Source organism: Miniopterus natalensis, chromosome X (assembly GCF_054644295.1).
Source record: "Miniopterus natalensis isolate mMinNat1 chromosome X, mMinNat1.hap1, whole genome shotgun sequence".
NCBI classification, from domain to species: domain Eukaryota; kingdom Metazoa; phylum Chordata; class Mammalia; order Chiroptera; family Miniopteridae; genus Miniopterus; species Miniopterus natalensis.
In genome coordinates, this window is record NC_142103.1 from 95,919,277 (window position 1) to 95,946,053 (window position 26,777).

The window sequence follows — 26,777 nt, forward strand, 5'->3', positions numbered from 1 at the left end:
AGTAATTCTGGTTCTGAAAGGATTTGTCTGTGAACCATCTAAGTCCTTATGACAAAAGAAGAAGGTGAGATGCATTGGAACATACTTTCTTGATGGGTTGGCCTTGGAAGCCTGAGTAAAAATTGACTCTGGGAAAATCAGCAGCTGACAGGACTGCTTCCCACCAAGTGAGAGTTTAATAAACAAAATCTAAATTCACCCCAGCTTGGCTTCAGCGTTTTGAAAATGACATCCAAGATGGCATAATCGCTGAGGAGAAAATCACAGCCTGGTTTGCAGTTGGAAATTGCTAGCTTGGTGGCAGCTGTTGTTCACTCAGGGTTGAACTGCTCTGTCATTAGACTTCAGATATAGGATAACACAGAGGGAGAGGATGATGCCATCACCTTCCTCAGCTATTGAGCAAATAAGAGTTCAGGAAAATCTTATTTACAGTCAATCAAGAATTTACTACATTTGGTCAGTACTATGTTAAATGCTAATATAAACCATGGTGGGAGGTTGGGAGAAGGAGCTTACCATATTCTGACATTCAAGAGAAATTACAAAGGTGTGCCAGTTGTCAGTGTATTGCCCCTCAGCTCCAAATCTACCCTTCTTTGCCCTGCTTTGCCCTGCTTTGTGACACTGGAGCTGGACCCCATAAACATTTCTCCTTTGCCAGATGGTGCAGTATTAGGTTTTGTCAATAAAGGTGCTAGAGGTACATGCAGGGCAAAGGGGGGGTCCTTTTCCTAATGTGCTGTTTTGTTTCTTGCTTGCTTCTGCAGCACTCAGTGGCCAGTGGCATACAGAACACCCAGAAGTGCTCACTCCTCAGTGAGGTTCAGAGCACCTCCACAGGTGGTTTCCTAGCCAGGCTCAGTGGCATTATTACAGGGAGAGTCCCAGAAAATTCCACTAGCAGACCAGAGAGCAGCTTGTCAGAGTGGTTTTGTAGCACCACGTGGGCAACTTCCCATGAGTCTCATGAGCATCCAGTAAGTAGCTTCCTAGTGAGTTGTGTTGGCACCCCAGCCAGCGGTTTCCTGCTTGCTGGCCCCTGTCTGCAGCACCTCAGTGAAAGTCTTGGGAGTTGATGGGGGCTTTTCCAAATTTGTTCTTGTCTTAGGTACTCTGCCTCAGCCCTAAGGGTGGTGGCTGCCCCTACTATCTGCTTTCCTGTATTCTTTAGAATTATTCTTTACCCTTAGTAGTTAGTCCCCTTTTATTAGTTAATGATTCTTTATATAAAACTTCTAATTACTATGTGGTTTCTGCCTTCTGACTAAAAACTGATTGATACTAAAGGGAAGAGAATTTAAGTGCAAAACTGGGGGATAACTATATAACTGCACCACATAACGACATTTCCATCAACAATGGGCCACATATACAGTGGTGGTACCATAATATTTAATGCAGCCTAAAAATTCCTATCCCCTAGTGACATAACCATCATAATGCACAATGCCATTACTCATGTGTTTGTGGTGATACTGCACTGCCAGTTGTAAAAAAGTATAGCACATACAGTTATGTACAGTACATGTGCTTAATAATGATGATTCATTTTAAGTGGTGAGAAGTAATTTCAGAGGGTAAGAATAGATTAAGAACTAACCAATTAATTAATTCAACAAATGTTCACTGAGCACCTACTATATATCAGGTTCTAAGTGCAGGTTTACAGCAATAAATAAAACAGACAAGGATATCTCCCCTTTTGGGGGGCAGAGGGTGAGGCAGGAGAGACTATGAACAGTAGGCATGATAAACACATGGTACAATAGATGTTGATGAATGACATGGAGTGGGGAGTGTGTTAGCTTATTATTGCTGCTGTAACAAATTACCATAAATAATAGTTTTTGAAAACACAACTTTACTATCTTATGGTTTGCAGGTCAGAAGTTCTAAAATCTAGGGATTGGTATTAGCAGGACTGCATCCTTTCTGGATGCTCTAAAGGAGATTCATTTCCTTGCCTTTTCCAACTTCTAGAGAATGCCTGCAATTCCTTGGCTCATGGTCTCTTCCTGCATCTTTCAAGTTAGCAAGATAACATCTTCACATTGTTATCCTGTCTTACCTCTGTTTCTATGTTGACATCTCTAATTCTGATTCTCCTGCCTCCCTCTTATAAGGACCTTTGGGGTTACATCAGGCCCACACAGATAGTATAATATCCTCATCTAAAGATCCTTAACTTAATAATATCTGCAAAGCCCCTTTTGCTATGTAAGGTCACATATTCACGGGTTCTGGGGCTTAGGATGTGAGCATCTTGGGAGCGGCATTATTCTGCCTACCACAAAGGGGTTACAATTTTAAATTGTTGGTCATGATAGGCCTCATTAAAAAGGTAAGATCTGAGCAAAAACTGAAGGAAGTTGCCTATGAAGTTACGCTTATGGAGAGCATTATGGAAAGAGGTAACAACCAGTGCCAAGATCCTGAGGCTGTAATGTTTCTAGTGTGTTGAAGGAACAAGGAGGTCAGCACAGCTGGCATATGGTGGGCGAGGGAGAGAGAAAGATCGTTTCGGGTGAGCACATTGATCAGAGGAGGACAGTCCTCTTCCCCTGTGGGCCTTACATTCTAGAGGGGCTCTCTCTGGCTGCCATATAGACTATATAGGGAGGCAAAGGATCAATCGATACCAACTGCTTGGAATGTTCCATGGAGAAGAGTGCTGAGATGAAATTCACACATGGAAGGAATGAAAATACAACTTGGGGTCTCAGGTCCAACATTTTCTACCCCTGTAGTGTATATGGGGTCCTGAAATGTTAGACTAAGGAAGCATGTTTCATATATTTTAGAGAGAATTATAAAAAAGAATTTAAGCAGAGCAATGTTAATATGTGTCTAAATTTTTTCATTGAGAGAGCCATAAGAAAAGCTATCTCACTGAACTAAAATTCAAATGTGTGTGTTTCTCATATTCTTGATGCCTTTTGCAATGTATTTGGTAGAACCTAAAATGTCTAACACATGTAGAACTTGTGATAATGGCGTCTTGGTTATAGAATTTTATTTTTAATTGCAAACACCTGACAGTTCAGATGGTCCCTTTCTTCAGTCAACCAGATACTATTTAAACCTATGGATGTGACACTTGTGCTAAAGAGAGAGGCTTTTCGTCTAGTCTCAAGCTCATCCTAACAAGGGACCTGTTCCTTATGAGGGGGTCACTAAGGGCTCAGCTTCTCCTCTGTAGGTCTGCAAACCTGGGAAACTGACTTTACTAAACACTCAAGATGACCAATCCTGGGGAAGCAAGACCGGGATAGTACACCCAAGTGCTAATTAATTAATAAAGTGTGAGGTTTAGGACAATCAGTTTTCTACAGAGAAAACTTACTCCTGACAAAACCACTTGAAAGGCTAAATTACAGACTATAAAAACTCATATTAATAAAAATTTAAATTTGCATATTTCTTCACACCAGGCACTGTTCTGAGTACTTTTTTATTCATTTACTCAACAAATAATTATTGAGCACCTACTTTATGCCAGACATTGTCCTAGGCACTTGGAAAACATGAGTTTTACAAAAAGGTTCATGCTTTGTATATTTTGAAGATAAAAGCGACAGGATTTCCTGGTGGATTGGATATGAAGAGTGATATAAAGAGAAGTCAGGGATGAAGACAAGTTTTAGGGAAGGACAGATGGTCAGTGAGGAATTCCCCGTGAAGAGAGTGCTCCTGTCTGGGCAACTGAGCTCCCTTGGTTGTCTCCAAATCTTCTGTTACAGTCTATTGCACCCAACAACCTTGTGTTAGTGATATTTGGAGGGAATGAAGGTGAAACGGAAGTGCCTGAGCATGGGACAGGATGCAGGAGGCAACACTATGGCCTACTGAGTGTGGACCAAGAATTTGAATGGAGTAAGGATTCAAAAAGAAAGGGACCCAGGAAACTATAGGTCTCCCCACTGGAATAATCCCTACAAATAGTCTGACAGACCCTGAGCATCCCACAGCATGGAGAAGAGAGCGTGAGAACTTGAGAAAGTTTACATGGGACTCATATGAAAAGAGGGGCTGAAGAGAGCTAGAAGACTTGAAAGTGTTTGGGGATTCAGGATGTATTACCTTTTATTGCATAATTATAAATATAATTATTATGAGTTAGTAACTAAGATAAACATATTAACCCTCATCACAACCTTAGAATATAGGTTACCAAATCATTCTCATTTCATTGAGAAAAAAAATGCGACCTAGAGAGGGTAAGCAAATTGCTCACTCTCACTCAGCAAGAAAGGGGGAGAGGCCTTAAACCTTAAGCCTTAAACATGGGTCTTTTTGACCCTATGAAATACACTCTCCTTGGACTGGTGGTTAGCAAGTAACATCCCTATGTATGATATCCTTTTTATGTGTACACATGCCTAGGTTAACCATTGGGCACACTTGTGTATATTTTAGCCATTGTCATGTTTTGATGATTCTCAGATTTTTTTTTTCTTTGCTTATTAAACTCTAAGTCAAACCCTTCAGCTGTGGTATATTAGACATCATCAACATGGTGTAAGCATCAAAGGGTAGGGATTTTCTCTGCTTTGTTCATTGCCTCCTCAACACATACAACAGCTGCTGGCACATAGTAGGTGCTCAACAAGTATTTGTTGAGCGACATATTGGCAGAACCATCCAAACATCTTGTTTGGTAGGGATGGCCACAAAATCTGATCCTTGCCTGGGCTGGAGTATCAAATGGTACCCAAAAGGGACTCTTTCTCATTTGGGAGTGCTCCAGGAAATGCCAAGATAAACCAGACTGAGTCACAGAGAACATACTGTCTAGAGAACCAATGTTTTCTGTGTAACTGATAATTATACCTTCTAGATGAGTATTGCCCCATCCAAGACCCTAGCTAGGGTCTCTGCCACTTACTAAATTGGGAAGAAGAGACCCACCCCTACTTCCTCTGCTGCTCAGATCTGTGCTAATTCCTGCTAAACTCCTTTTAGCAATATTCTGTGATCCAGGCATACTTGGCTCCTAAATTGGCTTCCTGTTTCAACGTCTGGTTTCAAGTCCATTTGAGTTCTAGCATCTCGAGTCACTCTCCCTCCCCACTGTAAGCCATCATTCCCATCCCAAACTTTCCTCCAGAAACTCTGGCTACTGGTCTGGTCAGGCCTGTTTAACGCATCCTCTCTCCATTTTAAGTGACATTATCCTACCCTTGCCCTCACCATGGCTTTGCCTTCAAGATACCTGGTTCTACCTGGACCACCTTCATAAGTTACATGTTTGGGTGTTTTGTTTGTTTGCTGCTTTTTATTGAAACACACATCAAAAAATATAGCAGTAATAAGTGCATAGCATAATAAAATTTTGCAAACTGAACATGCCCCTGTTACCAGCTTGGTGCAGATCAAGAAAGAAAACATTATCATCACCTCAAAAGCTGCCTCATGCTCTTTTCCATAACTACCTCCACCTTGTTGCCTTTTCCCCATTCTTCTCTTTAATCTCCTATGATAAACATGTTCAACCAATATAATTTGTTTGGGGAGATTTTTTAATTTTCTGAAGCTTTAACTTTAGAGACCTTGATTAAAGAAAAAATGTTTTCTCATCTCTTGCATCTTGTGAAATAAGTTCAAAAGAGGGAAATGAGCACTGTTGGTTATTATTGCTGTTACTTATTTAAAACCCTATATTCAAATGACAGTCCAGTCTGTGACAATTTCAAGTGGACAAGACAGGAAAAGAACCCATAACAAAGAGGTTATTAAAATCCTATAAATAGTTGACAGGCCACAGCTTGGGCATATTCAGCCCAGATTTCTGTTATTTCAGAAAGGTTTCAACAATCTTTAGCCATGCTACCTACCCTATCTAAAGATGAGCATGCATCTTGCTCACAATCACTTAACAGCAATAAAGACTATCTCTAAACCAGATTTCATACTGGCTCTAAGATATCTATAGACATTTCTCTGCACCCACACCTCCTCCAAGATCTGAGTTTGCATATTAAAAGATAAATGAAAATATGAGATTACCTTTGAGAAATTTTATTTGGCTACCAGTGCTTAGAGCTTCTGAAAAGTTTTATGCCAAGAAGAATTAATTAAATACAATGTATCCTGGGGCTCAAGAGCTGAAAGCCTAATGAGATCCAATGTTTCATGAGAGACTACTAAAATGGAAACAGTGGCAGAATTATCTAGAAGCTCCTGATGAACCTTCAAGCTTGATATGTTCTTCATTTTATTTTTTTGGTCTGATACAACACACAGCCGATTGCAGTGTACATTTCTGCATTTATGGATGCCAGAATCTCCTCACTTCACTTCAGGAAGGCAATTTGAGATGAGATTTATTTTAATAGTGTTTTAGATGTTGTGTCTAATAATGATAATGAAAGTATATGGAGGCTGGCACAGTAGAAGTGTATAAGCTGCTGGGTAGAGAGAGGCCCCAAATTTCACAAGAAAATGTTCATTATCCTTCACCAGCAGCAGATAAAGTTAAAATTTATTTCACTGGTGGCTTGCAGCCCAAAACACGCAACCATTTCCCAGGCACACAGATTACAGTATTTTGGAAATCACCCAATATGGAAGTGTATGGGAATATTTTTGTTTTCTGGTTAGAAAGCCAGAGTTCTATATCTGCCTCAAGTTTTGCACAACTTGCAGTTGTGTCAAGTTCTCTGGGATCTACTGTAGTTTCAGTAAGTAATATGAGTAAAAGGCTATGGAGAGTTATCAGGAACTGTAGGAGAGAAAGTGACAGTGATGTTAGACCTGGCATGCAATTATTAATATGCAGCTCATCATTTGCACACCCCACCCGTTGGCCCCCTTGCCAGAGATTGAGATACCCACCCTTTTCTCCTTCCCTGGAGTAGGGACATGATAAAAAATGAAGGCAATGAAAGTCAGAAGCAGGCATCTGGTAATGGCTCAAATGTCCCTGAGAGTGAAGGGACACTCTCACACTTGGGTTTCTGATGGAAACGTGGTTTTCAGTCTGCTAGTCTACAAGTCCGATTCATTTAATAAGGAAGTTGCACTTAATTGAAGTAATGTGTCTTTTCTTCTAACACCATTCAATTTTACTGTAACTTCTCTTTCAGTCTCAGCCTCTGGCAGTCAGCTAAGTGTATAGGAGATTAGAGTTATCATATCTAGATATCTGAAAATAAATGCACACTACAGAGATCAGAAATATAGGATGCCATGGCTGGATTGCAAGTGGGGTTCTTTCCATCTGCAAGTTACAAAGATAGCAGAACACACTTTGTTACCTCTTCAAAGCATTGATACTCTTCATTCTTAACTTTGAAATTACAAATATGACACAAATCATTAACCATAACATCAGTTTAATGAAAAGATCATATCTTATAAAATCAGATCATTTGAGAATCTTTAAATAAACTCAATGGTATGTAAATTACTTAATGGAAGGGGAAATAGCTTTCTCATTGATTAAAAATGCGTCCCCCTGTCACCTTTAGCTTATTAATAGGTCTATTCCTGAATTAAAAGCTAACCTGCACACCATATGTGCCAGAGACAGAGCATTCCAGCATTTCTCAAATTTTAATGGGCATATAAATCACCTAGAGATCTTGTTAAAATGCAGATTGTGATTCAGCAAGTGCAGGGCAAGGCCTGAGACTCTGCCTTTCTAACGAGCTCTAGATAATGATGCTTGTCTGTAGACCACACTTTGAGTAGCAAGGACATAGAGAACATTCTGCCCTATGAGTAGGCTTCATTCAGGACCAAAGAACTCCCAGAAATTTACCCAGTCTTTGACACACATACCGTTTTTTGGTTGCTGTTGTGATTCACTCTCATGATTTTTTTTTGATTTTTTTTTTGCAATTGCATGAAACAGTACATTTATTTGAAATATCAACTGATGGAGTTTTGTCCATTAGTTCACCTTTTCCCCCATCACCTTTCCCCCCTTCAAACAATAACTGTCACTAAGCCCTCTAGCACATAAGAGGGAGGGGCAGGAAAGAAAGTAAGTGGTTTATTTCAAGATTCGAGTGCTTCGAGGACCTAAGGCGAGCTCTTGGCCACCCTATCACCCCATCACTCTCTATTTTCTTCCTGTCACTGAAGCCAATTGTTAGCTCACAATTGTTACTGTTCTTGCTCTATTGCATTTGTAATAGAGTTAAGAGGATCCAGAAATATTTCTTGTACCCACTATTTATATGATAGATTAAATAAGAGGGTAGCCTATTTCACGATAAATGAGACAGAGCGTATTTCCCTATAGAAATGAAGACTGTAACGTTTATTTTGCAAAGAAAGTGCACCTGTGTTGAAAGAATATAGCCAAAGACACCCATTATGAAACAGACCACAGTAAGAACTGCCAATAGTATACAACAGTTTCTCAACCTTGGCATTATTGACATTTGGAGCCAAATAACTCTTCGTTGTAGAGACTGTCCTCGCACTGTAGGATATTTAGCAGCATCTCTTGCCTCTACCCACAAGATTCAAGTAACACTTCCTGCACCCCTCCACACACACACAACCAAAACTGTCTTCAGACATTGCTAAATGTCCCTGAAGGGCAAACTCGCTCCCACTGACAACCACTGGCAAACAAAAATAGCATACACTTACAAAATACTTTTCATGCACCTAGCAGGGTTCTAGGTATTTCCATGTATCCACACATTTGATACTCAATACAACTGTATGAGGTACGTACTATTATTTTTCCAATTAAATAGATGGGAAAGCTAGAACCTAGAGAGGTTAAGTAACTTGCCCAGTGTCACCAAGCCAGTAGGTAGAAGATCTGGGATTTCCATCTAAGCATTCTAGTTTCAGAATATGTGCTCTTAACCAACACACTGTGTAAGCATTTAGTAAACTGGAAAAGGAGTGTGATTTCCGTAGGATTTATTTTGAGAGGATGTGATCAATAATGCTGCTATGAAATAGTTATATATTAATTTAATTGTCTGACACCAAACAACTTGGGAATTTTATAAAAGAATGTATATTAAATATAAAAGGCCTTGGGTTTCAGGATTGCCTTCTTGGAAATTTTCTCAGTTCCCCTCCAGGGCCAGTACTGGCCCAACCAGTAGCGCTGCCCAGACCATGGTGTAACCGGGTCACTGGTTGTTGTCTCTCCCTTCTGGTTGCTTTTTGAATTGCTGTCTTACGTCTTGCATGAGGTCAACCAGGTGCCCCAAAGAGCTCTGGGGAATTATATCTATGACTGGTATTGAGGTCTTAGTTCCAGGAGGGCAGCCTGGTGAACATAATGCTCCCACCAGCCACCATGATATTTCCATCATGAAATTGTACAAGATTGGTGCTGAGTCACTGGTTTGGAGCGGCTCTCACTCATATCACACACAGGACAAGTATCTATGAGCTACCAGTGGTCTACCACTGACCCTTGAGCAATGATTCTTCCAGTACAGACTACTTGAGGGTGGCAGGGTTGTCTGCACTAACCCATTACCCTGTTATGTCCTTCTGCTGGGACCCAAGGTGACCCCCTACCCCAACACTGCAGCCTGCAAAGGTGTTGGGGTACACAAAGGGAGGTCGTGCCACAATGCCAACACACTACATCCATGTCCTCTCTTGCCTCTGATCAAACTCTGTGGTGATTCTTTGCTGTCCCAGATCAGTCTCAAGCCATGTGGAATGGGGGACAGACATAACCTTGTACAAGTTGGACTGCTCCTCTTGCTCAGCCCTCGGCCCCTCACCTATTCTCCACTCTCCTGCCCCCTGCTAATTGTGAATGCACAGCAGGGGTATAGTCCACACTGATGAAGATTTAATTCTAGTAATATAGTAATGATGGCCTAAAGAGTTCAAAAAAAGACACGGTTGATTGATATGCTATTTTACCTTTGCACTATAAAATTCTGGGGGGTAAATTTAACATGGCCAGAAAATGGCTCATTCACATTTTCCTGCATACTCTAAGCAAGACTTTCACTTGTGACCACCATTAACAAAGCACAGTTACAGTAGCTGAAAGAGACATGGTCAGCAGATGGATGATGCATCATTAATATGTAATGATGTCACCAGCATATGTAAATGATGTTAGGGAACTGCAGGGGCAAAAAGATCTGTATTGCTTCAATAGTTTCCTAGTTTGCTGAAAATTGTTTTAAAATCATGAATGGATTTTGAATGATATTTTTTTAATAATGATATCTTCTGGTTCATGTCACCTAAGGAAAAATGCCCATCTCAACTTAGTGGCAAAAACTGGATCAAAACTTGACCTTATGACCTTCCTAAATATTTTGAATATTTCTCACCAAAGGCATTAGCAAATGGAGCAGTTTGTTTTGTTCATTAATCACACAAAAATGGATCTTTAGTAGTTTCATTTGTCAGAGAATAATCTCACCTACTCTCCTTTATTAAAAATAGTGAATGCCAGCACCAGGTGTACATTCCCAAAAGTGTGAAATTGAATCACAAATTCCAAATATATGTTTTTGATCTGAAACTTTATGAAAATAAGCTAGCATTGTTCAGTTCATCTTCCTTAACTAGCATTGATAGTGTGAATTGAGAGCTTCAAATAGAAAGTTACTGAACTGCAGTGTAATATAATACTAAAAGTGAAATAATGACATTTATTTGTCCTAAATATGAGAACACTGTGCAACGATCCTATCCATGTCTAAAATGAATTATCAATTTGTGAAGAGCTTCTTTCTGTTATGAAACTGAATTCAATTAAATATCAAAATCAGTTAGAAGTTTCAAGGCTGAATTCTACCCAGTATCTCACAATGTGAAATATAAGACCTGACACTTCATGTTTTCGCAGAAGTTAAGGTATCTGTTTTTCAGTTCCAAATCAAAAGAGTAATGAAACATGAAAGAAAATAATTCATAATAGCTATGCCTATTTTCAATTTGCATTTCCTCACATATATGGTAAAATATAATCTTCATTAGTATATCTGTTTATTATGTTATCTATATATTTCAGTAAAAATAAAGAAAGCTTGCTTACATTTCTGGTAACTGATTTTTCATACACCTTCTTTGCTTCACTAATTTATCTGCTTGGTCTGTAGATGCACTTGAGTTTATGATTCATACAGTAAGTATCCACCAAATTGTGGTTGAACTGAATTAGGGTTTGTTTATTGAATTTTCTTTTAATTTCTATGTCACGTCAATCCATAAATAGAGCAATAGCCAAAAATTAGGCACAAAGCAAGCACTCAATAAAGACTCATACAATAGAATTGCAAATGTTGGTACAGACAATAAAATATATTGGATCCAAAGGTAACGCTCAGAATATTCAGAATGCTTATTTTCAGAAGGCTAATAAAAATATTATCAATTGATCTACATAAAATGAGTAAATAAGGATACCCAGAAATCTTTTGAAAGGCCCAATATTTCTCAAGCATATTTTTAAAAAATCAGTCTATTCCATTCATAGTCTAATCTATCAGAGCACAAATAGATTCATTTTCATTATTGTCTTTCTCCTGTAATTAAAACACCCAAATGGCACTTTTGCAATTTAAAAAAATCCTGTTGCAAACTGGTCTTTTTTTACGTTTCACTGTAATAACTGGAATATTTCTATGAAGGCAAATGCTTACTTTACTTTTTGGAACTTTACTTTACCTTGCCCCAATTTACTAATTTTCTTGGATTGTGAGTATAATCTGCCTCAAATCCTTTGCTGGAATGAAGTAGGATATAAATATATACATTTTTTCCTAGGATTCTTCAGGTAAGAGAAAGCACATGCTATAACAGGGCCTGAGGCAACTTAATTAAGACTAACACAGTCTTATGTAAGCAATTACCATAAGGTTTTATTTTTGTAAATATATTTCTAGTGGAAATTTTTAAAATCATTTTCAGGTTTTTACTTGGCACATAGAAAACTGAAAGCTATTATCTAGCTGGGGCTTAAAGAAGAAGCACAAACAAAGCCTAACAAAAGCACAAACTAAAACACAAATCAAAGACCAGATAAATAGACTCTGCTGTTCAAATCCAGTGTTTGTCCAAAAGTTTAAGGGATGCCACAGAAATATTTCAAAATCAAATGCCTGCCAGTTTATAAAGAGCCACAGTGGTAGAAAACCTCCCCCAAAGACGAAGGACTGGAAATACATTTCTCCTCAGTGAAATGAAAAAGAAGGATTATCAGAGAAAATGGAAAACATGCAAGCGAATTCAATCATTCATTTAACAAGTAGGATGGAGCCCGGCCGGGCGTGGCTCAGCGGTTGAGCATCGACCTAGGATCCAGGTGATCAGGGTTCGATTCCCGGTCAGGGCACATGCCCTGGTTGCAGGCTCGATGCCCAGCAGGGGGCATGCAGGAGGCAGCCGATTAATGACTCTCTCATCAATGATGTTTCTATCCCTCTCTCTCCCTCTCCTTTCCTCTCTCTGAAATCAGTAAAGATATTTAAACACACACACAAGTAGGATGGAGCAACTGTGTCAGTCTCTGTTCAAGGTGCTAGAGGCATAAGTGAACACGTCAGTTTAAATGTTTGTCCTCATAAAACCTATATGCTGGTGAATGCCATACTGATAGACAACTAAAAAAAATAAATAGAATAAAGGACTGGGTGTGTCTGTAAAGAAAATAACAGAGGGTAAGGAGATAGTCATTGAGAGGAGGTGCTATTTCAGCGTGGTCAGGGGAGGCTGTATAAGAAGGTAACATTCAAGCAGAGATTTGAAAGAAACGAAGGAGTAAGCTTTTCAAGGATTGAAGGAAAAACATTCAAGGCTGAGAGAACAGCAAGAACAAAAGTTCTGAAGTGCAGACCATCTTGGAGTGTTCCAGTGTGACTCAAACAGAGTGCGCAAGGCAGAAAAAAAGCTGCAGATGAGGTCAGAGACACCCTAAGAGCTAGGTCACACAGCACTGTGATAGTTGTTTAAAATGGACACAGATTCTTTGACATTCCTGTCATTGAGAAGTGGGGTCTAAGTTCCCCCCTCTTGATCTGGTGGGCTTTGACTGCTGCAACCAATAACATACTGTGGAAGTAAAACTAGATGCCTTCCAAGGTGAGGTCATAAAAAGACCATGCAGCTTCCACTTGGTCTCTTTGCTACTCGCTTCAACTGTCCTGAGACTGTCACACTGGAGAGGCCATATGCAGGCATTCCATTCAAGAGTCACAACTAAGCCCAGTCTACCACCACTTGATAAGAGCAGTTCCAGTGACACAGTGGAGAGTTAAGATTTAACCCAGATTAAAATGGGTTAAAGAGAGAATATGAGCTGAGGAAGTAGAGACAAAGAGTATAAACTAACCTTTAGGAAAGTTTTGCTGTAAAGAGTAAAATCCAGAGAAGTGAGGTAAAAGAGGGACTGAAGATCTAAGGACAGCTTTTGGCAATAAGCCTATTTGTCACTGGGAAGTAAATGTCAGTTGAACCAGATGTGATTTTATGTCAGATAAAGACCCAGTTTCCATAACGAATAAAAGGCTAGGCAGTATACACTAGAAAACAAGCAAAACACTGAAATGATAACTAGTAAGAACTGTGAACTAATCCTTCCAATTAGTCACAAGATTAAATCCCTTCCCAAATCATGGGGTCCATTTCCACATTCCATAGTTAAACAAACATGTGGAAAATTTGGAAGTGATCCAGGGAAAATCACAAATATGAGAAGCTTTGATAAACAAGAAGTAGATAAGTGAAAGGAAAAAGAAAGGAGAAAAATAAAGAAATGTTTAATAATTTCTTTATGTGACTGTAGGTCTTTTTTAGAGAATTTGTGAATATTCTTCATATACTCAGAGGAATAATAAAAAAAGTCAATAAAATGATAAACAACAGGATTGGCATTGGGAAAGGCAAAACAGAACATATTACATATTACATACATATTCTATATTACAGAATAAGATTTGAAACATTGGCATGAGTTTCTGGTTATAAAACCTCTTTGCTATTGCTTGCAAAATCAGACAAGTTCTAATATTGTTCTGGAGTTTCTGGCCAATACAATAAGACTTTAAACAAAAAAAGGAGGTATGACTATTGGCAGGCAGAAGAAAGAATTTTTATTAATTGCAGACATTAAGATTGCACACCTAGTTAAGGCAAGAGAATCAATAGGAAAACTATTAGAATTAATAAGCACATTCTAAAAAGTGACTGGATGCAGGGTAATTATAAAAAAAATCAATAGTTTAGGTAATAAGCAGATAGAAATATAATGAAAATGCAATAGCACAGCCTAAAAATTACCCTAGAAGTAACATATAATAAGAAATGCATGGAATATATACAGATTTCTTTTATTAAGAGAAATAAGAGAAGACTTGGATACCATGTTCCTGCTTGGGCAGACTTCATCTTGTAAAGATGTCCATTCTTCCCAAATGAGGGGTAATGTGGTCCTGATCATAATCTCATGAGGATCGATTTTAATTTGACAAAATATTTCTGAAGTTCATCTGGAAGAACAAATAAGCAAAAAATAACCAAGAAAACTTTTTAAGTGAAATGAGAGCACGCTGGCTCTGCTAGATGTTAAAGCTATTTATAAACCTCAAATAATTGAAATAATAAGATACCAGTAAAAGGTTTATAGAGAGAGCAATGAAACAGAAGAAATAATACAAGAACGAAACTCTGGGATGCCATAAGTATTTATCATACAATTGAGTAGATATTACAAATTACTTGGGAGAGGGTGGCTTTTTCCGTAAGGAGTGTAGAGTAGAAATTGACAGTTATATAAGAAAATCATGTTAAACTATTACTATATTATGTACCAAAATTAACTTTAGTAGATTGAAATTTTTAACATAAATAGTTAAACTACATAAAAGCTAGAATAGGTATCTGATTTTTGAGTGAAGAAAGATTTCTTAAGTTGAAAAGTACTTTTTAAAATGACTAAGAAGAAATATAAAATATAAAACATAGCATAAAAAGTAAGTCAACAAATTGAGAAAAATATTTGCAGTAAATGAGAGACTAAAATTAATATCCATAGTATATAATGAGTTCTTTAAAATTGGTAACATAACCCTAAGATATGACACAAAAATTGGCCAAAGGACAATCTAAAAAAGAGGAAATGCAAATGGCTAGAAGATAACTCCATTCATAATCAAATTAAATAACAAGTGTGGTAGAGCATCATAATAATGGTTCCCAATGACACATTTCTCTGGGTCCATTCCCCACTGCAATGTGACTTTAATACTCCTTTCAAGAAGAAAGTCAATGTATTTCCCTACCCCTTAAAGCTGGGATAGCCTTGTGACTTGCTTTGATCAATAGACTGTGGTAGAAACTAATCTTTGCTAGTTCTGGAATTTAGGCCTATGAAGCCTTGCATTTTTCAGTCTTGCCATCGCATTGGAACCCTGAGACTGTGAAGAAGCTCAGTCCAACATATATTTCAGGATGAGAGGCCATGATCAGGAGAGAGAAATGTGATTCAGCCAACAGCTAGAAGTAACTTCCAGACATTTAACTGAGGCCATCTAAGCCCCTTGAGCCCCAGTTGAGCTGTTAAAGGACTACAGATTCATAAATTATCAAGACCAGGAGAAGAACCTGATTCAGAAGTTTACTTCTGGGCAGTATTTATGGTGGGAGGTAGGAGAAGATGCTTAGAAAATACTTGTGTCCATAACCACCTGAAATATTATGCCTGGTATATTTGGATGCAAGTATAATTCTTCAGTGAGGAATGTCCCTGGCCCGGAGGACATGCCTGGCATGTAGTATGTATTAAATGGGTGTGCATTTGTTAAAAGCACAACACATCTTTTAACTTAATTCCTGATTCTGTAACTGAGAAGATAACCCCCACTTTAGGCTTGGTGTTCCCCAAGCATTCTTCAGGTTTAGACTCAAGCAATATTGAGCCCATTATGTTCTAGGCAGTGTGCTAGATGTTTCAATATAAGTTTATCTCGTTTAGTCCTAACCCAAACCCTGTGAGATGGGCACCTACTATTTGGAAATGAGAAAAGTAGAGGTCAGAGAAGTTGAATCTTTTGCCCAAGGTCAAATAGCTAGAAAATATACAGCCAAGATTCCAAGTTCAGGAAGTGGGCATTAGTTTGTCTCTTTGTTTGTTTGTTTGTTTAAAGGCCTCAAATTCTTTGACACTTCTGTCAGGAGGGGGCTGCTTTAAGATTACTTGCCTTGAATATAGTCAGGCTTGTAATTGGTTGGACCACAAAGATAAGAGTGAAAATGATGCTATGTAATTTCCAAGGCTATGTTGTAAAAGGCCATGCAGCTTGCCCATTGGAGCAGTCTTATCACCCAGAGGCTCTTCTCAGAACCCAGCCATCATACTATGAGAACCCTAAGTCACATAGAAAGGATATGCGTAGGTCCTCTGATCAACAGTTCTGCTGAGCTCAGTCGTTGAATCATTGCAGCCCAGACTCCAGAGAGGTGAGGGAAGAAGCCTCCAGATGGTTCTAGCCATCACCCACTCAAGACACCAGCTGAGGACCCACACCTCATGGATCAGAGACAAACTATCCACAATGTGCCTTCTCTGAATTCCTGACCCCCAAAAGCTCTGAGCATAAAAAAATGATGGTTTTAATTTACACCACCAATTTGGGATGGTTTGTTAAGCGGTGATACTAACTTTAATGATGACCTTTCCTCAAACTTGAAATATTCAGTGTACTTGCAATGAAGTACAATTCCATTAAGTCCCACAGACTCCGAGACTCCAGGAGTTCCACCCAGATGCCTCAAAGTTACAGGGTAGCAGAAAACAGGGACTCTGACCCAAACCCTTACCTGAGCTTTGTTTCTGAAACTCTGGCCTCAGCAATTTCTCACCTTCTTGATAGACCTTTCAAGTATCTTTTTTTACCTGGTGCTTTGTCTTAGTCATGCAAAGCATCCTGTGCCAGTCTGACCCTACCTAGCCCTCTGACCCTTTTTAGCACTGAGATTTCTATGTTCATTATTCACAGTTCTCCCTCTCGTCCCTAAAATCAGAAAGAAAAAAAAAAAAAAGTAGCTTCTCTTGCTGTCAATCTTAAGACCTGATCACCAAACTTATTTAAATAGAAGTCACTATATTCCACAGATATCCAAGTCTACTCACCCTAGAGGCCTGCCTCCCATTCTCTCAACACTATGCATGAGGCCTGGGTGGCATCAATCCTTCTCTCCTGTAGGGTCTTCTCCCCCAGAAAGAACATAAGTGCCAGATTAAGGACCCATCCAGACAGAAAAGGCAGAGCATCCTTATTAATCATTGAGACTTAGTAAGAATTTAATTTATTAAGCTCTTACTTTAAATACATGTCATTTCTTTCTTTTTTTTCAATTACAGGTTACATTCAATATTGTACTGGTTTCAGGTGTACAGCATAGTGGTTAGACAATCATATACTTTACAAAGTGATCCCCCTGATATTTCCAGTACCCACCTGGCACCATACATAGCTATTACAATATTATTGACTATATTCCCTATGCTGTACTTTACATATCCATGACTATTTTGTAACTGCCAATCTATACTTCTCAATTCCTTCACCTTTTTCACACAGTCCCCCAACACCCCTCCCCTCTGGAAACTATCAATCTGTTCCTAAATACATGTCTTATTTTAAAAATTTATCTTTATTGTTGAAAGTATTACAGATGTCCCCCTTTTTCCCCCATTGATCCCTTCTACCCTGCCTCCACCCCAGGCCTTCTCCACACTTTTGTCTGTGTCCGTGGGTTATGCATATATGCATATAAGTTCTTTAATCTCTCCCCACCCCCACCTCTCCACTGAGATTCCTCAGTCTGCTCCATGCTTCTATGTCTTTGGATCTATTTTGTTCATCAGTTTATTTTGTTCATTAGATTCCACATATGAGTGAGATCAAAATACATGGCATTTTTCAAAATGAAGTATATATCATTTTGCATTAGAATTTCAATCAGATAAAAACAATGAACTGGCCATGTAAAACACAATTCAAGATAATTATTCTAACACCGTCTCAAAATAAAAGCAGGGGTTTGCAGGATCTTTCTGTTTTAGAGATTTCAATTAGGAACATCACTTCCCCGATCAGAGCAGGGCACAGCTGGAGGCTGAGCCAAGGAAACGTAAGTTTCACAGTCTGTGGTTTCTTATCTAAGCAGGTTATAACCTACACCCTGGCAGAGCAGGCACATATTTTGCAGAGTGAGAGCTGAGAGGCAACAGAAAGTTCTCATCTCTAGACATGAAGACTGAGTACACAGTAGCTAACGCCAGAAATTCTATTTGGCTTAAGGCTTTGCTCCCCTTTAAAATACAAATGCCTTATGAGTTACTTAAACTTAGTGGTAGTGGCAGGTCTTGCTAACTGCCTACCTAATGTCCATTTTCTCTTTATTTCTGGTTACAGAACTCCGATTCTGGAGTCAGGGGTAGCAATGTGCCCAGATTCCGTTTCAGCTAGGGGTAGTCAGGTGACCCAGCTCTAGCTTCTGAAATATAAGTGGAAATTATTGGGAGGGGCTGCCTGGAAAGCTTGTTAAAAAGAGCAGACTTCTAAAAACTGGTCCTTTCCCTTGTGTATTCTTCCTTCACAAAAGATGGATGCAATTGATGGAAGCACAGAAGCCATCTTGCAAACCCAAGGACAAGAGATACACATTACGAATGGCATAGCAGGAAGATAAAAGAAGCCTAATATGTTGATGGCCTCACAGAGCCACTGTATTGGCACCATAGTCACCCTACCTCCTCCCAGATTGGGGGCACCCTATTAGGTCTCCATCTCTAACAGATGCAGTGTTGCAAAGGTTTGGAAAATTATCCAGAGAGTGAGTTTTGAAACAAGCACAAAGGCACAGAGAAGTTATGGACTTTAAGAACTGTACAGAGCCCTGGCTGGTCTGGCTCAATGGTTGGAGCGTCGGCCCGCAGACTGAAGGGTCCTGAGTTGGATTCCGGCCAAGGGCATGTACCTCCGTTTCAGGCTCGATCCCCGGCCCAGGTCGGGGCACGTACGGGAGGTAACCAATCGCTGTGTCTCTTTTACATGGATCTTTCTCTCTCTCCCCCTTCTACTCTCTGGAAAGCAATGGAAAAAATATCCTCGGGTGAGGATTTAAAAAAAACTAAAAAACTGTACAGAAAAAAAAGATGTCCCTGAAGGAGAAAACAAAACCAGAAGTGGAACAATAATTTGAATGCTCAACATGCTAATGCTAAAGGATAAATTTTCTGGGACAAATCGAGGTGAATCAAAATTTTGTCAAAAGGTTTTCATAAGCCACATAGAAAGCCAAAGTTTTCCCTGAACGATGTCTCCACAGGAAATGGTGGGGGGCATGAGGTCATTGATTTAAAATGAATGTTGAATTGCTGTTTTTGTTCTCCTGAAATGCAATTATTGGCTAGACATCAGCAATGCATAAGTTGGTGCAAACATTACCTAGGAACCGCTTGAATTTTTTACCAAGAGCTTTTTTAAGAACTAAGAGGTCAAATTATTCTAAAGAGAAAAACATGGTCCAATTTTAACCATTAATCTAAAATACTCATGCAAACCTTGATTTCTTTCATGATTTCATGCATAAAATCAAAGATAGGCCAAGGTTCCAAATGATGGAGAGTTTCCTTTAACTTGGAATTACCTGTACTATATATCACCACCTCTCTTTTGGGAAAATGTTGCCATAAGTTGTAGGTATGTTTTGTGAAGTCCCACCAACAGATCAATAGGCTGGAATCAAGTAAGTTACAATATTTTTAGTTTAACCCCACAAAGAATTTGCCAATTCTGTAACCCTGGGGTAGGGCAGTGCTTCTCAAACTTGAATATGCAATACGAATCACCTTGGGCTTTTGTTAAAATACAAGCTCTGATTCAGTAGGTCTGTGGTAAGGCCTGAGATTCTGCATTTCTAACAAGCTCCCAGGTGGTGGTGCTGCTGCTGCTGGTCTATGGACCACACCTTGAGTAGCCAGGGAGTAGAGCATGGGCTTACCTGGTTGCTCATCAGGATCACTTAGGGACCTTGTTAAAACAACAAACAAACAAAAACCTGCAAAGCCTTGGGCACCATCCCAGCTCTACAAAATCAGAATCTCCGGGAATGAGGTGCAGGGGTTTGTATTATTAACCATCTCCCCAGGTGATTCCTATTCAGCCATAAGCTGCACCTGGTCTGCAATGAGTAGACCAGCATGGCTCAAAGAGTTGCTGCGCACCCCCTAAATCATCATCGCCTGAGGAGCCTGACGATTGTGCAGATAGCGCTCTGCAGATACCTCCCTTCTGCTGCCTGGGAAGGAGGCAAATGGTGGAGGGAGAAGAGAAAAATAAGGAGACAGTATAAAAATGGAGATTGACGTCACTTCAACTCCCACCTGGCAGGAGTAAAGAGGGCCAATTCTCCTGGAAGTGACAGCATGGAACATGCCTCCCGCTGCCTGACCACCTGCACCTCCTTCCTTCCCTTCCTTTCCCTGGCAACGGCAGCAGCCAAGGCAGCCCCTCAGGGCTGCTGGGGGGCCGTTAGAGAGGAGGGAAGGGACTGGAGAGAAAGAAATGGGGGATAACTCGAAAAATAAGGTGAAGTTATAGGAATTATAAACAGCCTTAGGTTTCTGTTCATATAGCAATTCAATTCAATGCAAATAAATACCTATTTAGATATCTGTGCTTGCTGAAATGATAACAAGATATTATTTGGCCAAAAGAGCGTATTCTAATTGCCTAAAATTGTGTCTATGTATGGAAAATGACCTGGAAGATTGTGAACCGGATTAATTTCCAGGTGGTGAAATTTAAGGTATTGTTTTCCTTACTTCAGTATACTAATCTGTACTGTTTGAACATTTTAAACTGAGCATGAATTATGTTTATAATGAGAAATAAATAGTGAAGCCATTTTAATTTGGGGGAACAAAAACAAGGGATCACTGGGGCTGAAGTACTATAGGGGACAGAGTGAGGCGTAGGATACAGGCCCTTTCTTCAAGAATCTCACATATGCAGTTGTCAGAATCATGGATCCTGAGTTAAAGATATGCAGGTAGGTGGCCCCATACTCGCCTGCCGGGAATGGCATTTGGTCCAAAAGTCCAAAATGGATCCCAAGTGTATGTTATTGAGTTTAGTATATTAAATTAGTATATTTAATATACTAAAGAGGAGTTTAGTATATTAAAGGAGGAAAACTTATCAAGGTTAATTAGTATGAATAAAATAGCTCTGGAGGGAAGTGTATGGGTCAGAGGGATCTAGAAAAAACAATTTAATGCTACAGAAAGATAAGATTCTTGCAACTATAACAATGAGATGAACCAAGAGCTCAGCTGGAGATTAAGTAAGTAACCCTGAGACCTTATCAAAGATAGAACCATTTCTCATTGCCCTAGGACCTACTCCTCATGATACTAATACAATAGAATTGCCACATGCAAATAATTAAACAGCAACTAGGCATGGAACAAAGATCTCAGTGAAGTTTTCGGAGGCTTTGTTCTTCAGAGGATAGATGACCTCCTGAGGGTAAGAATCTGGGTTAAACAGGGTCTCTTTTCTTGGGAATTTCTTGGGTACTGCAGACCTGTGGTATCTCCCACTGACTTTAGCTGTAATCATGGAAGATAATAAACTGAACGTTTGTGGGACTATATTGCCTCTGTTTCCTGCTTAAAGCATGGAGAGAAAAACAGATAAAGCAGCCTGGAGGGAGGAGACAAGGTCAACAAATTAAATCACCCCTACAAATTTGAAAGGTCAGCAAAATTCCCTGAAACTCCAAGTTTCTAAACTCGTACTTTCACCATTCATAACCTAAAGAGATTTTTCTCATTTAATTCCATTATGAGGCACCTTTTTAACAGTGATGAATGAGACAGAGAAAAGGAAGAGGTTCCACTTTGGGACTGCATGATACACTTTGCCTTGGGCAACTCGGGCACCTTCAGCAAAGACTTGGGAGGAAAAGCCTGACTTCATCATCACACTCTTATTGAGTTTCCAGCCACTGTGCTATCTGCTGAGCTCAGGAAGATAAAAGAGAACTGTTTCTGGGAGATGAGAATGGAATGAGGAAAGGGAGAGGAGGAGGGAGGGACATAGTAGTAGAGAGAACTGATTATAATACAATGTCATGAAAAGTGGGCCCTGTGGCCAGTTCTGGGTCATGTCCTGTTTTCTGATATTTCCACTGCTTATATCACCTGGATATGCAGCAGGTGAGAGGGAGTTGAAAAGGCAGTTACCATGCCTAAGGCTAATTTCACTGCTAGACTAAGGTAGGATTTACTAGGTTCTCTGCAGTGACTTTGAAAATATCTGTGATCAATAGCTGAAATTAAAAGAAATATCTCAAGGAGGGAATTGAGTGATCAAAAATAGGAGATGCGTTTTTAAGAGTTAAAATCTCTTTGGTAAAGTATTCTTCTGTTAATTAACTTTATTCTTGAACTCATTGAACTGTCTGAGTTTCCTTGAGCTCCGTCGTGACATCTATTGTGAATTCTTTATACTAAGCAAAATCAGTCAGATGAAAAAAGATAAATACCTTGTGATCTCACTAGTAAGTTGAATATAAAACCAAATAAACAAACAAACCAAAACAAACTCATAGAAGTAGACAACAGATTGGTGGACACCAGAGGGAAGGGAGATACGGGGGCAGGGGCAAAATGGATTAAGAGGGTCAATTACATGGCGACGTATGAGAACTAGACTTGAGGTAGTAAGCACAATGTAGTGCATACACATGTCAAACCATAATGTTGCACAGCCTGAAACTTACATGATGTTAGAAACCAGTGTTACGTCAATAAAAAAGATGAGAAACAGTCACTGACTTGTTTGCCACCAATTCTAATTACATATTAATGTACTTACCGTTTGGAAGAATGCTGTATTGAGGAACCTTTGACTGGTACTGATTACTTCTGTGCCTATTAGGGTCTCGGATCTAAAACACCTAAACCAATCTCTTGAGGAAGTTGCTAGTTCAGCTCTAACTCTGCAGGCAACATCAACTTAAAATATTCCTGCAGACAGAAATGTTTCTGGATCAAGATTCTGACCTTCCTTCCTCTTTTTCAGAACCATCAGAAGAGATCTCTGAGAAGATGCATAAAGAAATTTTCCAGTTAGCCATTATCTGCCTGCGGCGCAGAGTTCTACGAGATCCTTTCCAAAACAAGGTACATATAGTATATGTGTTTGTTGAAATTCTGGGTCTTAAACCCAACCTTCCTTAGCTTCGTTATTGTTCATTAATCATGGCTGAAGAGTCTGACATCTACTTAAAGTGTGGTTCCTGGACCAGCAGCAGCATCTGGGAGCCTGCTAGAAATGCAGAATCTCAGGCCCTACCCCAGACCTACAGAATCAGAATCTGCATTTAACAAGATCCCCCAGGTGATCTTTATAGGTTTCCAAGTTTAAGAAGTACTGCTCGAGATTCTCTCTCTTAAGGAGGTCATTTTCATCAGGTTTTGTTCTTAATAGGAAACAGATTGAGAAGCAAAAAGCTCAACAGGGCTACAAATACTAAGCCAGAAAATGTGACATTTTTAGTGAATATTGAAAACAAGCTGGCAAACAACAGTTTATTAAAGCTAATATACCCTTTACTGAGGTCAAAAGGCAGGTGATATAACAAGAGTGGCTCTAATTATGAAGACAGGTATTTCAATGGAACCAACCATGGAACACCATACCTTATACTTTCAGTCTTTCACTGAAATGCCACATGGCTCTTTTGGCATAATTAGCTCCCAGATTTACAGTGGGAATTAGACAAGAACATCTTCTCCTTCCTTTCCTTCAAGATGCAGGGATGGGGGCTAGAACATGCAACAGGGAGCACTTTTGAGGCCAAGAGTAAACAGAACTGAAACTGGAAAAGGGGTGCCAAGATACAGATGCCAGAGGAAACTCAAGGGCACAAAACTGTAAGAGAGGAGAGGAGAATGATGTACTGCCAGGTACCTGGGACCAGAAGGGCAAAAGGCAGTGGGATCTTGATAAAGAACTAAGGGTGGGAGTAGGGAGTTGTCTTGGGGTTGGGGGGTAGCCACTCTAGATTAAAGCCACTATTTTGATTTTTATTTTCCAGTGCCTAATGGGTGGGCCCAGGTAAAGAACCAGGGGGAGATCAGATATATTGAACATGGGAGTGAAATGATGAAAGAGGTTGAAAGAAGTATGGGCATAAATTAATCCCACATCTCTGGGCAGGTTAGTGGATTTGAAAGGATAGAGAGATGTGCTCTTGAAGAGCACACGCCAGGGTGGATGTTACGCAGCATCAAACCAGACCTTATCAAAACAGCGAAATAGATATTGTGCTGCCAGCATCCTATCTCTGCCCCTGCCTTCCCCCCGCTTCTTCCCGTTTCTTCCTCAAACCCACATTCAAAGCCCTAGTTTAATATCTGTCCAACCAATTCCTTTAGGCCTGTAGATGTCAACCAATAGACTTGTAATGCTTTCTTAAGGAGGCTGAATTTGACTGCGGACTATAAAGACCAAACCACCTTCCAGACCCACAGCAAGGATAGCCCATCAAACCCTCAAGTCCATGGCAACACACCCCTGCTCCATCTCTCCCAAGGCCAGAGTTGTGCACATGACATTCTGAAGGGATAGGAAAGAAGCCCTCCATAGCTAGCTAAGAGGCTAAAAGAGATGGATGGCCTCAAAGTTCCAGCGCTGAGTCCTTGAGAAATTGGTAAGGCCACTAGTCAACTAGGGCCAAGGAGAAAATGGATTTTTACTAAAGGTAGAATTTTAGCAAAATTTATTTAAAATACTATAATTTATTTTAGGTCTAATCTCAGATTTCTCTTTTCATACTTTTTAGTCTTTTCTTGTTAGGATACTTATAATTTTCCCCAAATAATTATCATACCTCCTCTTGTCCTCCTTGAGTCCATGCCACTCAAACACCACTCACCTCCCATCGGTTCAGTTGCCTTGAGTTCCAGAACAGAATTGGCAAGAAACAAACATCCCGATATCTGACAGCAGACAGTGAATGGTTTCTTAACAGTGGCAATTAGAATTGGGTTTTCCTCATGGATCTTGTAGTTTAACCAATTACATAAAGCTATTAATTTGCGAGGCAAGAAGGAGGAACAAGTACTACTCTCTCCTGACTCTCCCCGTACCTGTCATCTTCATAAGGTTTTGTTTGGCACACACAGGTGGTCCTGGTGGCCGTGCAAAACTGTACTCTGCAGCATATATTGGCCAAATGGTACAGCTCCCATTTCACGTGTGCCCCCGGCATTACTTGTCAAATTAGACATGCTAGTAATATCCATAATTACACGTTGCAAGCAGTCAAGCTGCAGATTGAAGTATATTTAGATGCTAATCAGACTTCAGGGAAATCCCCATGAACAATGCGTTCAAACCTCCTCTAACCTTTGGCTTGGAGGCCAGGCATAGGTTCTTTTACAATGCCAACATTTTACCCATAATTTCTAGTTGTCCCTGATAATTTAAAATGCTTCTTGAAAGGAAAATTAACAGAGCTAATCCCCAGAGGGCCTGGGGAACCATTTCCCAGTTTTTCCAAATTTATTTTGTTAACGCTATCTTTGTAGGTCATGCCGAACGTTGGGGATTTGGACAAAGCTTAAGACCAAGGCTATTCTCCAAGATTCATGTGCCTTAGCTTCCCATCCAGCCTTTCTGAGACTCTGCTCCATTCATGCCCTTTCCCCAACCCCAACCCCAACCCCATCATGCTCTCCTCTCTTGTGCTTTTAATCTATACATATTTATTGAATGCCTATTGTGTGCCTGGCACTGTACTACAAAAACAATGATTCATTTCCTCAAGATGGTCACAGTAAAATGAAGGACACTGATGCATGAAGAAATTATTTAAAACATGAGGTAACTACAATGATGGTGATATAGCCTGCACATTATAGAAGTACTGCGGAGGGGAGCCCAAACCAGCCTGAGGGGGGTGTGTGTGTGTGTGTCCCCACGTACATACATGTGTGTTTTGGAGAGCAGGGGACATGACAGGCACTAGTCAGTATCTGCTAGAATCCCTTTGTCATTTTCGTGCACATCCGTTTCAGGCTGCTTTCATTCCCAGCAGCCAGCACTGTGTCTCAGGCTGCAGGAGCCCACTTTGTCTGTGCCATGCACAGGGAGCTGAAGTGTCTGGGAATTTACTTCCCCAAGGCAGCCCTATGACTGACAGGTGTGGAGATATAAGTACACCAGCCCCTTTGCTCTGATCAAGATAACTGATGTGTACCCTACTGTGTCTCCAGGAGTCCCCCAATGGAATAGAGCCAAAGATCCTCTCCATGCAGTATCACATCCTCGCTTGTCCTCCTTCCTCTCTCAGTCCCTCTTCCTCACTGCCCTATTAGTTTTTCCTGGGGAGCAACTATTAATAAATGACATGAATCCCCACCTCTGGGTCTACTTCTGGGCTACCCCCAATTAAGACAGGGATAGTATATCACAAGAAAAAATTTTGTAACTTTATATGGTCATGGATGGTAATTAGACATTGTGGTGATCATTTCACAATGTACACAAATACCAAATCATTATGTTGCACACTTGAAACTAATATAATGTTATATGTCAATTATACTTTCATTTTAAAAAGACAGAGAGAGTAAAGGGCAGAAGTCTTTAAACCAGGTCCTGAAGGAATAGAAGAATTTAGCTAAATGAAAAGGGTAAGAGATTCATCCGAAGAGAGGGTGAAAAAGGAGGGCTATGTAAAGAATTTTAGGCAGCATGAACAGAAGCATGCAGGTAAAAAATAGCCTAAAATATGCA

At 39.8% G+C, this 26,777-nt stretch overlaps 1 long non-coding RNA gene across 1 annotated transcript in view; it reads left to right on the forward strand.

Moving 5' to 3' along the window:
• Positions 1 to 23,083, forward strand: part of LOC148090631 (uncharacterized) — a 440,954-nt gene extending 417,871 nt beyond the window's left edge. The window contains exon 3 of the long non-coding RNA XR_015713686.1: positions 23,055 to 23,083. This is a non-coding gene — a long non-coding RNA (uncharacterized LOC148090631). The remainder of the gene's footprint in view (positions 1 to 23,054) is intronic.
• The last annotated feature ends 3,694 nt before the right edge of the window (positions 23,084 to 26,777 follow it).